The following is a 12,429-nucleotide window of genomic DNA, read 5'->3' as shown; positions in this document are numbered from 1 at the left end:
CGACACCTGCGAGGGTTCTCCCCTTCACCATGTCCATGAACTGAACAGCGATCTCCTCTCCCCAGTGGCTGGCGCCCAGTTGGGGACAGCTGATGACATTCTCTTGGTCCACTAAGGCTCAGTCCTGAGGCGGCTCCTCCATGAACACGTCCAGCACTGCACCCACGCACTGCACCCACGCACTGCCCCCACTGCAGGGCCTGGAATAGGGCGTCCTTTTCCACAATCCCCCTGCGGGAGCAGTTCACCACACACACGCCCTTCTTTCACAGGGCAAAGGTGCTGTCATTCAGCAGGCCTGTCGTGGAGGGCAGGAGAGGGGTGTGCACAGTGATGAAGTCACAGAGGGCCCAGATCTCCTCCAGGGGCAGCTGCTGAATGCTGAAGGAGGCCGAGACCTTAGGTGAGATGATGGGGTCGTACCCTACAGACTTTATCCCAAAGGACTGCATCCGGACGGCCACCTCTTTCCCGATCTTCCCCAGGCCAAGAATTCTCAGGGTCTTTCCATTCAACTTGGTTCCCATGAACTTCTTTCGGTCCCATTTGCCATGCTTCATCAAAGCCATCACCTGGGGAATCTGCCTGGGCAGACACATGATCATCCCACAGGTGAGCTCCGCGGCACTAAGACTGTTCCCATTGGGAGTGTTCATGACCAGGATGCCCTTCCTTGTGGCGGCCTCCAGATCCACGTTGTCCATGCCGGTGCCAGCCCTGCCCACCACCTGTAGCTTCTCTGCTGCGTTGATGACATCCATGGTCACCTTGGTGGCTGAGCAGATGATAAGGCCTTCACAGTCCTGCAGCTCAGCTATCAGCTCTTCTTTGCTCAGGTTCTACTTCTCCACCACCTGCAGCCCTCCATCTTGCATAATCTTCTGGCAACAAGGGTCCAGGCTGTCACTGATGAGCACTTTCTGTAGATTTGCGAAGGCCATTGCTGGAGCCAGCCTCTGGATCTACTGCTCTCCCTGGACAGAAACACCTCTAAGCCCCCAGATTTGGTTCTGATTGGTCAGTTTCTATGCCAGTCAGCGTCTCTGGGCCTATCAACAGGGCCTGACCAGAAAGGCGGGGCTGATCAGCAGCCGGGTGGAGTCCTGGAGAGAAATGGAGGTGCAGCTCCTGGCCAGACTGGGAGAGAAAGAGAGAGGCAAGTGCTGGTCAAAAGCTGCCACAGAAGCAACGGATCAGTCCCTGCTTCTCTCTTCAGGCCTCTTTCTGGCCCTGATTCACAGCCCCCTCAGCAGTCAGTGCTGGGGCACCGTGCCTGAAGCAGAAGCAGTCAGCACTGGGTTGCCATGGCAACCCAGCACTGACTTCCAGTCTGGTCAAGCTTTGGTGGTAATGATATTACACCCTGGCTCTTTATTATAGAGATGAAAGTGCCATGAGGCAGATTCTCATCCAGTTCCCTGGTTCCACTGAGGGACTCTCTACCATGCCTTCTCCTCACCTTACCCACAACTGCTATACAACTGCTTTGCTGCACTATGAAATTGGCTTCTCAGAAACTGAGTACCCCACCACTTGTTTTGCCTGTCACCTAACCCTTGTGGGAACTAGGGCACAAGGACGTGACAGGAGCTAAGTTTGGAACACTGGTAAAAGAGGAAGTCAGATGAGGTCACTTCTCCTCTGTATTACTTCCCAGCCTGTTTTCTTTCCTTCACAGCGCTACCACTGCCATTTTTCTGGTTCTTCCAGGTTTCCTTGCCACCCCTACCATATTGTCAGCTCCTCTCTGTACCCTCAACTCCTTCATGCCTTTCTCATCTCTTTCCACCACATAGCCTAGGAATTGTACATATTTTTTCAGTTTTGATGATAAAAATTATCTGCTCCCATTGTGGCAATTCTAGAAATAACCACTCACAATCCTGCCAGACAGAGAAAGCCATTACTAAAATTTGTATATATTACCTTTTAATTTTTCACTACACAAATCCAATTTTATATTATTTAGTTCATACTATGTAAAGATTTTTTATTTCCTTTGTTTTTATCTGATTGTAAAAATCATAACACTCACATTATAAAAATACTAGAGGCCTGGTGCACAAATTTGTGTACGGGTGGGGTCCCTTGGCCTGGCCAGTGATCAGGGCTGATGGAGCCTTCTTGTCTAGTCCCAATTGGTCCAGGCCCAGCTGGCGGGGGTGGGCGAGAGACCACAGGAGGTTGGCCAGCCGTGGAAGTTTGGCTTTGGGAGTATACTGACCAACAGGGAGAAGCTACTACATTGAGCATCTGCCCTCTGGTGGTCAGTGAACATCATAGCAACTGGTCAACCTGTCATTCGGTTCACAGTCACTTAGGCTTTTATATATATAAAGGCAAAAGAGACATATCCTATCTAATAAAAGAGTAATATGCAAATTAACCATCACTCCGCTACAAAATGGAGGCACGCATAGCCACAAGATGGCGGCGCCCAGTCCTCTTAGCCCCGCTGGAGTCCCCCAGTCCACCCAGCGGCGGCAGTCCGGGGTGTCTGGCTGGGAGGCGCCCACCCCCCATGCAGCAATCCCCGCCCAGCAGCGGCAGCCCGGGATGTCCAGCTGGGAGGCACCAGCACCCAGCACGATCCCTGGCCACAGCCTGGGCTGGGGTCTCAGGCCGGCAGGGCCTCTCACCCAAGCCGCACAATCCCCTGGCCATGGCAGCAGCTTAGGCTGGGGTCTCAGGCCGGCAGGGCCGCGCACCCCCACCATGCGATCTTCTGCCACAGCCTGGCCTGGGGTCTCAGGCCAGCAGGGCCATACACCCCCGCCACAGGATCTTCTGCTACAGCCTGGGCTGGGGTCTCAGGCCCGCAGGGCCGTGCATCCCCGCCATGCGATCTTCTGACCAGCGGCGGCAGCATGGGCTGGGGTCTCAGCCTGGCTGCGGTGCACCCTTGCGGCACGATCCCTGGCCAGCAGAGGCAGTCCAGGGTGTCCGGCTGTGAAGTGCCCACCCCCCACACAGCAATCCCCGCCCAGCGGCGGCAGCCTGGGGTGTCCAGCTGGGAGGCGCCAGTGCCCGGCGCGATCCCCAGCCATAGCCTGGGCTGGGGTCTCAGCCTGGCTGGGGTGCGATCCCCTTCCAGCCGTGGCAGCCTGGGGTCTCAACCACTGAGTCACACCAGCCAGGCAGATATGGAGGAATCTTAAATGTTTCTTTTTTTAAATATATATTTTATTGATTTTTTACAGAGAGGAAGGGAAAGGGATAGAGAGCTAGAAACATCTATGAGAGAGAAACATCAATCAGCTGCCTCCTGCACACCTCCTACTGGGGATGTGCCCCCAACCAAGGTACATGCCCTTGACCAGAATCGAACCTGGGACCCTTGAGTCTGCAGGCCGATGCTCCATCCACTGAGCCAAACCAGTTAGGGCTGTCCAATATGCTAAAGAAAAAACCCTATCTAATAAAGAGGGAATATGCAGGGGAGGGCATTTTGGGGTGACCGGGTTGTCAAGGGAGGGCAGTTGGGGATGATCAGGCTGGCAGGGGAGCAGTTAGGCATCGATCAGGCTGGCAGGGGAGTGGTTAGGGGGTGATCAGGCTGGCAGGCAGAAGTGGTTAGGGGCAATCAGGTAGGCACGCGAACAGTTGGGAGCCAGCAGTCCTAGATTATGAAAGGGATGTCCGACTGCCTGGATTGGGCCTAAACAGGCAGTCAGACATCCCCCACGGGGTCCCAGATTGGAGAGGGTGCAGGTTGGGCTGAGGGACACCCCCCCCCCCGCAGTGCACAAATTTCATGCACCGGGCCTCTAGTATAAAATAGAAAGTTAAAAATCACCATAATCCCACCACTTGGTGAAAATCAGTTTGGTATTTGGGATATACACATTTTCCTCACAAACACAAAGGAATTGTGAACTGCTTTTTTTCCTTTAACAAGAACTGGTGATCTCATGGGTGTCTTTCCTTATCAATGCAATATAGAGTGTGGTTGAACCAACAATCCCTCCCATATTTCCTATGTCTCCTATTCCTGTTCCCATTTCTTTCTTTTCCCTTGTAAACAGTGCTGTTATGACCTTGCTTGTACACATATCTTTGGTACTTGACCATTTTCTACTTTTGCTTTCATGCTTGCAAAGGCCTTCTCCACCCCCAACATTAAAAAATATATATTGTTTGCACCATACACTTTTATGTTTTCATTAGTTAACACGTACATTTTTAATCTGTCTGGAACTGAATCTAATTTAAGACTTAAGCTAGGGATTAGCTATATTTTCTAATTGTTTAATCTATTTGTGGAGTACCACATTTCTCCACCAGTGTGGGAGAGAAGGGGTGGCTTAGGGGCTTGGACCCCTATAATATTCCCTTAACTACCCCCTGACATTTCATTGATATGAACAATTAATATTTCTTCAGACTTCAAGAGTCCCCTGTCCTCTCTACTGACCAGAGAGCCTCGCTAAAGATCTGTTTCTAAAATAACTCTGGAGCTACAGCTATGCTACATTGATGGAAGCACAAGTCCTACCATGTCTTTCTTATATATATTTGGATATGTTCCTAGTTTAGTCCATTGGTCTAGTCCATCTCTTCCTATGCCAGTCATAAATCATTAGGACCAATGCAGCTTTAATATAACTGTTAATATATGGTAGATCAAACACCCTCTCACCCCTTGCCCCCAAATATTTCTACTTCTTTCCCTCCAAAATGTCATTATTGCTTATTTACTCTTCTATATAAACTCTAAATTAGTTTAATAAAGGCACAAAAGAAAATGAATATCATTGTTATCTTGGTGGTAATTGCATTAAATTTATATATTAAATTTTAGGAAAAGTGATATATTTACAATATAAATACTTTCAATGAAGCTCTTGTAATTCCTCTTTATTGCCCTAAATCTTGTGTGATGTTCCTCAGTAAGTAAGGTTTTCTAGGTTTCTTCTTATAGGTGCTGCATATTTTAATGGTTTGTGAACATTGTATATTAATATATTAACATATTTGTAATATAATATTATTCTACTTTATTTTATTACTAGAGGCCTGGTGCACAGCATTTGTGCACTTGGGGGGTCCATCAGCACAGCCTGCACCCTCTCGCAGTCTGGGACCCCTCAGTGGATGTCCACCTGCCAGCTTAGGCCCGCTCCCCACAGGCCTAAACTGGCAGGCAGACATGCCCTGAGGGGTCCTTAGCTCTGCCACAGAGGCAGGAGAGGCTTCCGCCATCGCCCCTGCACTTGCCAGCTGTGAGTCTGGCTTCTGGCTGAGCATTGCCACCCCCCACCACCCCACCCCGCCCCGTGGGAGCGCACCATATTATATAGAATATTATAGGCAGTCCTCAGGTTATGTCAGACTCGACATATGTCGTTTCGTGGTTACCTTGCCATCCTCAATTTATTTATTTAAAAAAATGTTCCATCATTTTGACATATGTACATATGTGCTTTATGTTTTTTATTATTTATTTACCACAAGTAAAGGTCAGGAATTGTTATCTTTCTTTTATTTTATTTTTTTAGTCTTTCACTTCATTACTGCTGTGTATGTGCTCCATGTGAGTGACATAGGTGCTTATGTAGGTGGGTCTGACTTACGGCGAAAATCGTCGTGCTGTAGGAACAGATCTCTGACATAACCTGAGGACCTACTGTATATGGTATTTAATATACTAGAGGCCTGGTGCATGAAATTCATGCACTGGGGGGGTGTCCCTCAACCCAGCCTGCACCCTCTCCAATCTGGGACCCAATAGAGATCAGGCCTAAACCGGCAGTTGGACATCCCTCTCACAATCTGGACTGCTGGCTCCCAACTGCTCGCCTGCCTACCAGCCTGATCACCCCCTAACCACTCCCCTACCAGCCTGATTGACTCCTAACTGCTCCCCTGTGGGCCTGGTCGCCCCCAACTGCCCTCCCCTGCCAGCCTGTTTGCCCCTAACTGCCCTCCTCTGCAGGCCTGGTTGCCCCCAACTGCCCTCCCCTGCTCGCCTGGTCACCCCTAACTGCCCTCCCCTGCCAGCCTAGTTGCCCCCAACTTCCCTCCCCTGCTGGCCTGGTCGCCCCTAACTGCCCTTCCCTGCTGGCCCAGTCACCCCCAACTGTCCTCCCCTGCAGGCCTGGACTCCCCCAACTGCCCTCCCCTGGTGGTCTGATTGCCCCTAACTGCCCTCCCTTGCTGGCCTGGTCACCCCCAACTGCCCTTCCCTGCAGGCCTGGTCACCCTCAAATGCCCTCCCCTGCTGGCCTGGTCACCCCTAACTGCCCTCCCCTGCTGGCCCGGTTGCCCACAACTAACCTCCCCTGCCGGCCATCTTGTGGTGGGCATCTTTGACCACATGGGTGCGGCCATCTTGTGCAAGGGCGTGAGGGTCAATTTGCATATTACCTCTTTATTATATAGGATGTTGATATATAATATATACTATTATATTTAATATATGTTATATACTGAGTGGTCAGATTATTATGATTTCTGAATGCATAATAATCTGGCCACTTAGTGTATATCCTATATTATAAAAGGCTAATATACAAATTGTCCCCTCGACCAGGAGTTCGACCAGCAGGCAGGCCGGCCAACCCCTGGCCAAGCTGGCCAGACCCCACCCATGCACAAATTCATGCACCAGGCCTCCTCTAATATATATAGCCCTGGCCACTCCATCTCTGTGTGTGTGTGTGTGTGTGTGTGTATACACACACACACACACACACACACACACATGGAGTGGCCAGGTTATTATGCATTCAGAGATCATAATAATCTGGCCACTCAGTTTATATCCTATACTAGAGGCCCGTTGCAGGAAGATTCCTGCAATAGGGCTTCCTGCAGCAGTCTGCTTCCGTCCCTCCTCCCCCGCCCCGCCTGCTTCCCCCCTTCTCCCCCCGCCCCCTGCTTCCCTCCCTTCTCTGCAGCCCCACTTGCTTGCTTCTCCACAGCTTTGCTCCCTTCTGCAAAGGCTTGGCTTCCTTCTACACTGTCTTCAGTCTTAGCTCTACTCCTGGATATGCAAATTAACCACAATCTTGGGTGGGTTAATTTGCATACTAGCTCCTGATTGGCTGGTGGGCATGGCTTGTGGGTGTAGCGGAATGATGGCTAATTTGCATATTACTCTTTTATTAGATAGGATAATAAAACCCTAATATGCAAATAAACCAAACAGCTGAACGACCAGATGCTATGATGCGCACTGACCACCAGGGGGCAGCCACTCAATGCAGCAGCTGCCCCCTGGTGGTCAGTGTGCTCCCACAGGGGGAACACTGTTCAGCCAGAAGCCCTGAGCTGGGTTCAAGGCTGGCAAGCACAGAGGCGCTGGCGGGAGCCTCTTCCACCTCTGCAGCAGTGCTAAGGCTGTCCAACTGACAGCTTGGAGCAGGCTTAAGCCGTCAGCTGTACATCCCCCAAGGGCTCCTGAACTGTGAGATGGTGCAGGCCGGACTGAGGGATTTTGTGCCCTGAGCCTCTAGTATATTATATATTTGTTGTAATTGTAAATGGGATCTTTTTTTCTTGCTGGTTATTGTTGGTTTATGAGAAAGGTGCTGATTTTTGTAAAATTATCCTATATCCATCTGCCTTGCTAAAAAATGTTTCTTAGTTAATTATCTGTAGTTTTCTAAGTAAGCGATCATAGAATTTGCAGATAATGAAAAATACCTCTCTTCCTTTGCAATATGCTTGCCATTTGTTTCTTCTTCTAATGCTACTACAATGCTCCTTGGCTTTTGTGGCAATGCCTCTACTCTAATGATTCATGGTGCACAGCAATATTTCATTTACCATTGGTTGAGATATATTTAACATAGAATGTTGAGGAAGAACCCTTTTATTCCTACTTTACTACTCTTTGATATTTTAATCAAGAATACAAGTTGAATTTTATTAAGTAACTATTATTTGTTTGCAATATTTTTAATAGATATAAACAATTCCATTTTATGAAGATTTCAAAAATGTGCATAATGATTCCTCAGATAATTGAGGGCTTAGGTTGTTTCTATTTTTCATTATTGTAAATGATGCTGCAAATGAATATCCTTTAAAAATAAATATTCTTATTTTCCTCCCCCTCCTCCTCCTCCTCCTCCTCTCTCTTTTCCTCATCCTTCTCTTTCTTAACATGGGCAGGAAGATAAGTGAGTGAGGAAAATTGTCAAGCATCTCTTACGTCTCTGGTATTGGGGTTGGTGTTTCAAATGTGTTAATCCTTTTGGTTCAATCATCCTTAAATTAGTTGAGGGACACTTCCAGCAGCTAAGTCTTGGTGAACTTTAGAGTGAGTAGGACGTAGCTAACAAAGACAAAGTAGTCTAATTATGCTTTTTTATACTTCTATTCATTTTTTCATCTTAATTATGTTCAATAAATACCCACTGAATGCTTCTTGAAAATCAGGAATGATGTGTATTGGAGACAGATTCTACCCAGCCTCTGCCTTTAGGGTCTCTTAGTTACCACATCCTCATGTGAGTGAGAATATGCATCTACTTCTTAAAAATAGAATTAAGGGTCCCTAGCACTAAAATTCCTGTTTAAATATGCACCTTTAAAGAGTCTGTCTCTAAAGAGCTGAGTTGCTATACAACAAGGTTGTAAGAAACCCCAGTGTGTAGTAATTGTTATTTTTACCTCACCCTCGTCAGCAAGAAATAGTGTAATTCCATTTTCTTTGCAAAATTTATTAAACAATAAAATGTTTTATTTTTTAGTTTGTTTTTATCATGTTTAATTTTTCACATGTTCATTCACCATTTTCTTTTCTGTGAATTATCTGTGTGTTTTCATTTTTCTGCTGCAATCTTGTGTTTTTCTTATTGATTCACATATACTGCTTGCATATTAGGTACAATGATATGTAACACATATTTACTCTTTTATTTGCCTTTTATTGTTGCTTATCTTTTTAGCATTTAGACGTTTATTTTTCAATGTACATAAATCTATCATTTTGTTTTTCCTCTGTGACTATTTCCATTTCTTTTGAACATAGAAAGCCTCATCTATCCAGGAATTAGACAGATATTTCATAGATAATTTTCTTAGTTTTTTTTTTTATACCTATAGTTGGAGCAAAAAATAAATCAGAAGCCCAGAAAGGATAGAAGCTGACAGAGTGAAGTGGGGTTTCCAACACTTTCATAGCGCCCAGGCCTTTGCTGTGACTGTTTTCCTCACCCTATCCCTTCCCCAACTGGTGACATCCATTTGGAACTGGGTTTCAGTAGAAGCCTGAACTGATGTTCCCCTTGTAGCGAGAAATGGTCTCCATCATTTCTACCTCCATACAACAAACCACTACATGCTACCATGAGATCATTGCCATTTCTTTCATTTTTCTTTCGATATACATCTAGAGATTGTCCATCTGTTCCCTGGACTCTGGAGAGAGTGGGGGAATCAGAGGTGTGAACAGAAGCTAAACAGTTATTTGTTCAATATGTTTAAATCCATTTATACTCATTTATTTAATAAAATGATATATAAGTACAAAATGAAATCATTTGTGTTGTTATGAGAGTTTGTGACAGGGTAGGGGGTTTTAGCTAAACTTACGTAGTAAGATTAGACCAAGAAACAAGAGACATAGATAACTGGAAATGATGTTGCAAAGCTAGTATCATTACTTGCAAATTCTGTGATTGCCTATTTACAAAGCTAAAGATGATTAACTAAGAAACGTTTTCAGCAAGGCAGATAGATACAAGACAATATTTATAAAACTCAATATCTTTCTTATAAATCAGCAATAACCTGCTAGAAAACATAATGGAAAAAATCCTACTCAAAATTGCACAGTGCCACTGGAAAGTGACATTTAAACGGAGACATAAAAGCATACAAATAGTTTAGTGAAGGGGGGTGTGAGAGGGTAGAGATAAGTATTTCAAGCAGAAGGAAGAGTAAGTGCAAAGCCCCAAGACATAAAAGTGATTGATGATCTAGGTAGGGCCATAAAGGAGGTGAGTGCGGCTGGGGCATGGTGAACAAGGGTGGGGGCAGTGAGAGGAGATAAGTTTACAGAGGGGGCAGGGGCCAATTTATGCAGGACTTTAGAGGACTTTGAAGGGGGTTCACAACCTTTCTAAGGGCAATGAAATGCATTGGGGGGTTTTAAGCAAGCAAGTGACATGCTTGGTTTTTATATTCTATAAAGACCACTCTAATTGTTGCATAGGGAATGGACTGTAAGGAGCAATGATGGATGTAAGGAGACCAGTTTAAGAGGTTATAGCAGTAAGACATGTGAGAGATGATGGTGGGAGCTTTGAGAGTGAAGTGTAATGGATTCTAGATAGATTTTGGAGATAGAGCCAACAAGATAAGATATTGAGTGGATATGGGGAATTCTAGAAATAGAAGTAGCTAAGGATGATCCCAAGTGCATTACTTTGCTAGAGTACCACAACCTGGGTGGTTGTCTTAGCTTGGGCTGCCATAAAAAATACTACAGAGTGGATGGCTTAAATAACAGAAATCTATTTTCTCACAGTTCTGGAGGCTAGAAATCTAAAATCAAGGTGCTGCTAAATTCAGTTCTTGGTGAAGGCTCTCTTTCTGGCCTTTTCACTGTGTTCTCACATGGACTTTCCTCTGTGTGTACACAGTGAAAGAGGAATATTTAGTGTTCCTTTCTCTTCTTATAAGGACATCAGTCTTATTGGATTAGGAACCCACTTTTTTGACTTCCCTAAAGGCCATACCTCCAAATGTAGTCTTATTGGGATTTAGGGTTTCAATATATGAATTAGGGGGTGGAGCACAATTAAGTCCACAACAGTGGCTTAAACAAAATAAGTTTATTGTCTCACAGTTCTAGAAGCTATATGTTGAGATCAAGATGTTGGCAGGGTTTGTTTCTTCTAAGGGCTGTGATGGAGAATCTGTTCCAGGTCTCAACACCAGCTTTCATTGGTTTGCTGAAAATCTTAGGCCATCTTTGAAGTATGAAGCATTTTCCCCAATTGCTGTCTTCTTGTTTACATGACATTATCCCTGTGTGTATGTTTGTGTCCAAATTTCCCCTTTTAGATAAGGACACCATTCTTAGTCAATTGGGAACCCACTCTGATATGACCTCATCTTAAGTAATCACATCTGCAATGACCTTATTTCCAAATAAGGTCACATTCTGAAGTACTTGGGGGTTAGAACTTCACCATAGGAATGTTTGGGGGACAAAACTCAAACCATAACCCCAGATTTCTGTCTTAGAGAACTAGGTGAATGAGGGTTTAATCCCCTGAAGAGGGAAGACTGTGAGGTAAGCAAGCTTGTGGAGGTATCAAAAGTTTTGTTTGGGGCCCATTAAGCTTTACATGCCAATTAGGTGTATGAGCTTAGGGGTATAATGTGGGCAACTGTATTTATGAATCTAGTTTAGTAAAGAAATGTCATGGTGTGTGTGTGTGTGAGAGAGAGACAGAGAAAAAGAGAGAGAGAGAGAGAGAGAGAGAGAGAGAGAGAGAGAGAGAGAGAGAGAGAGAGAGATGGGAGAAGGGGGCATGGTGGAAGATTTAAAGCTATGAGACTGGATGTGATCACCTAGGGTGTGGAAGGAAGGAGATAGAGAAAAATCCAAAATCCAAGACCCTCCAATATTTATAAATCAGGAGGAAGAACCAGCAAAAGGAGAGTGAGAAGGAACCTCCAGTGAATTAGGAGATTGGAGAAAAAACTGAGGTATCATAGAATCTTAAAGAAGGTAGTATTAACAAAAAGAAGGGGTTGTGCACTGAATCAACACTGCTGAAAGCCATAGTAACACTAGAGTACAGTAGTGGAGAGTGAACTTTACAACATGGAGTTCATTGGCTACCAAGGAAAGAGCTATTTTAGTGGACTGATAGAAGCTGAGGCTGGATTAGAGTGTGTTGATGATTACCCTCAAAAGAAAAGGAAGTGGAGATAGTACCTGCAGACAAGTGCTTTGAAAGGAAGCAGAGAAATGTGGCAATTGCTGGGGAGGGATGGAGGAATTTAGGGATGAATTTTTTTAAAGATGGGAAATATTACAGCACGCTTACATAATATTACAGTGATGGAACTGGTCAAGTACAGAAGGGAAATTCAATGATGCTGGAGAGAGGGGTATGTGGGAGGGTATGGGATCCAGAATGCACAAAGTATCAGTGTTAGAAAGGAGAAGGGATACTTTTACCATTTTAGCTTGAGGAAAGAAGGAAAGGCTAAGTACAGAGGAAAGTAGGCTTGGTGATGGGATCATGAGGAAATTGCCATTAAATATCTTCTAATTTCTAAATTGAATATGAACAAGGAAAGTAAGTAGGAGCAAAGTGGAAAGAAGGACTTTGAGGAAATTATCATTCTGTGAATGGGACTGGAAAAACACAAAACATGGAAGTCTTTCTGAGTAGTGAGGTGTGCCTGAGTGAAGTTGGAGATCATAAATCTATAGGGATACACAATCTATCTGTGTGA

This window comes from Plecotus auritus (assembly GCF_963455305.1).
Source record: "Plecotus auritus genome assembly, chromosome: X".
Lineage (NCBI taxonomy): Eukaryota > Metazoa > Chordata > Mammalia > Chiroptera > Vespertilionidae > Plecotus > Plecotus auritus.
The sequence above is the reverse complement of the archived record's forward strand: the minus strand, read 5'-3'. Positions refer to the sequence as shown.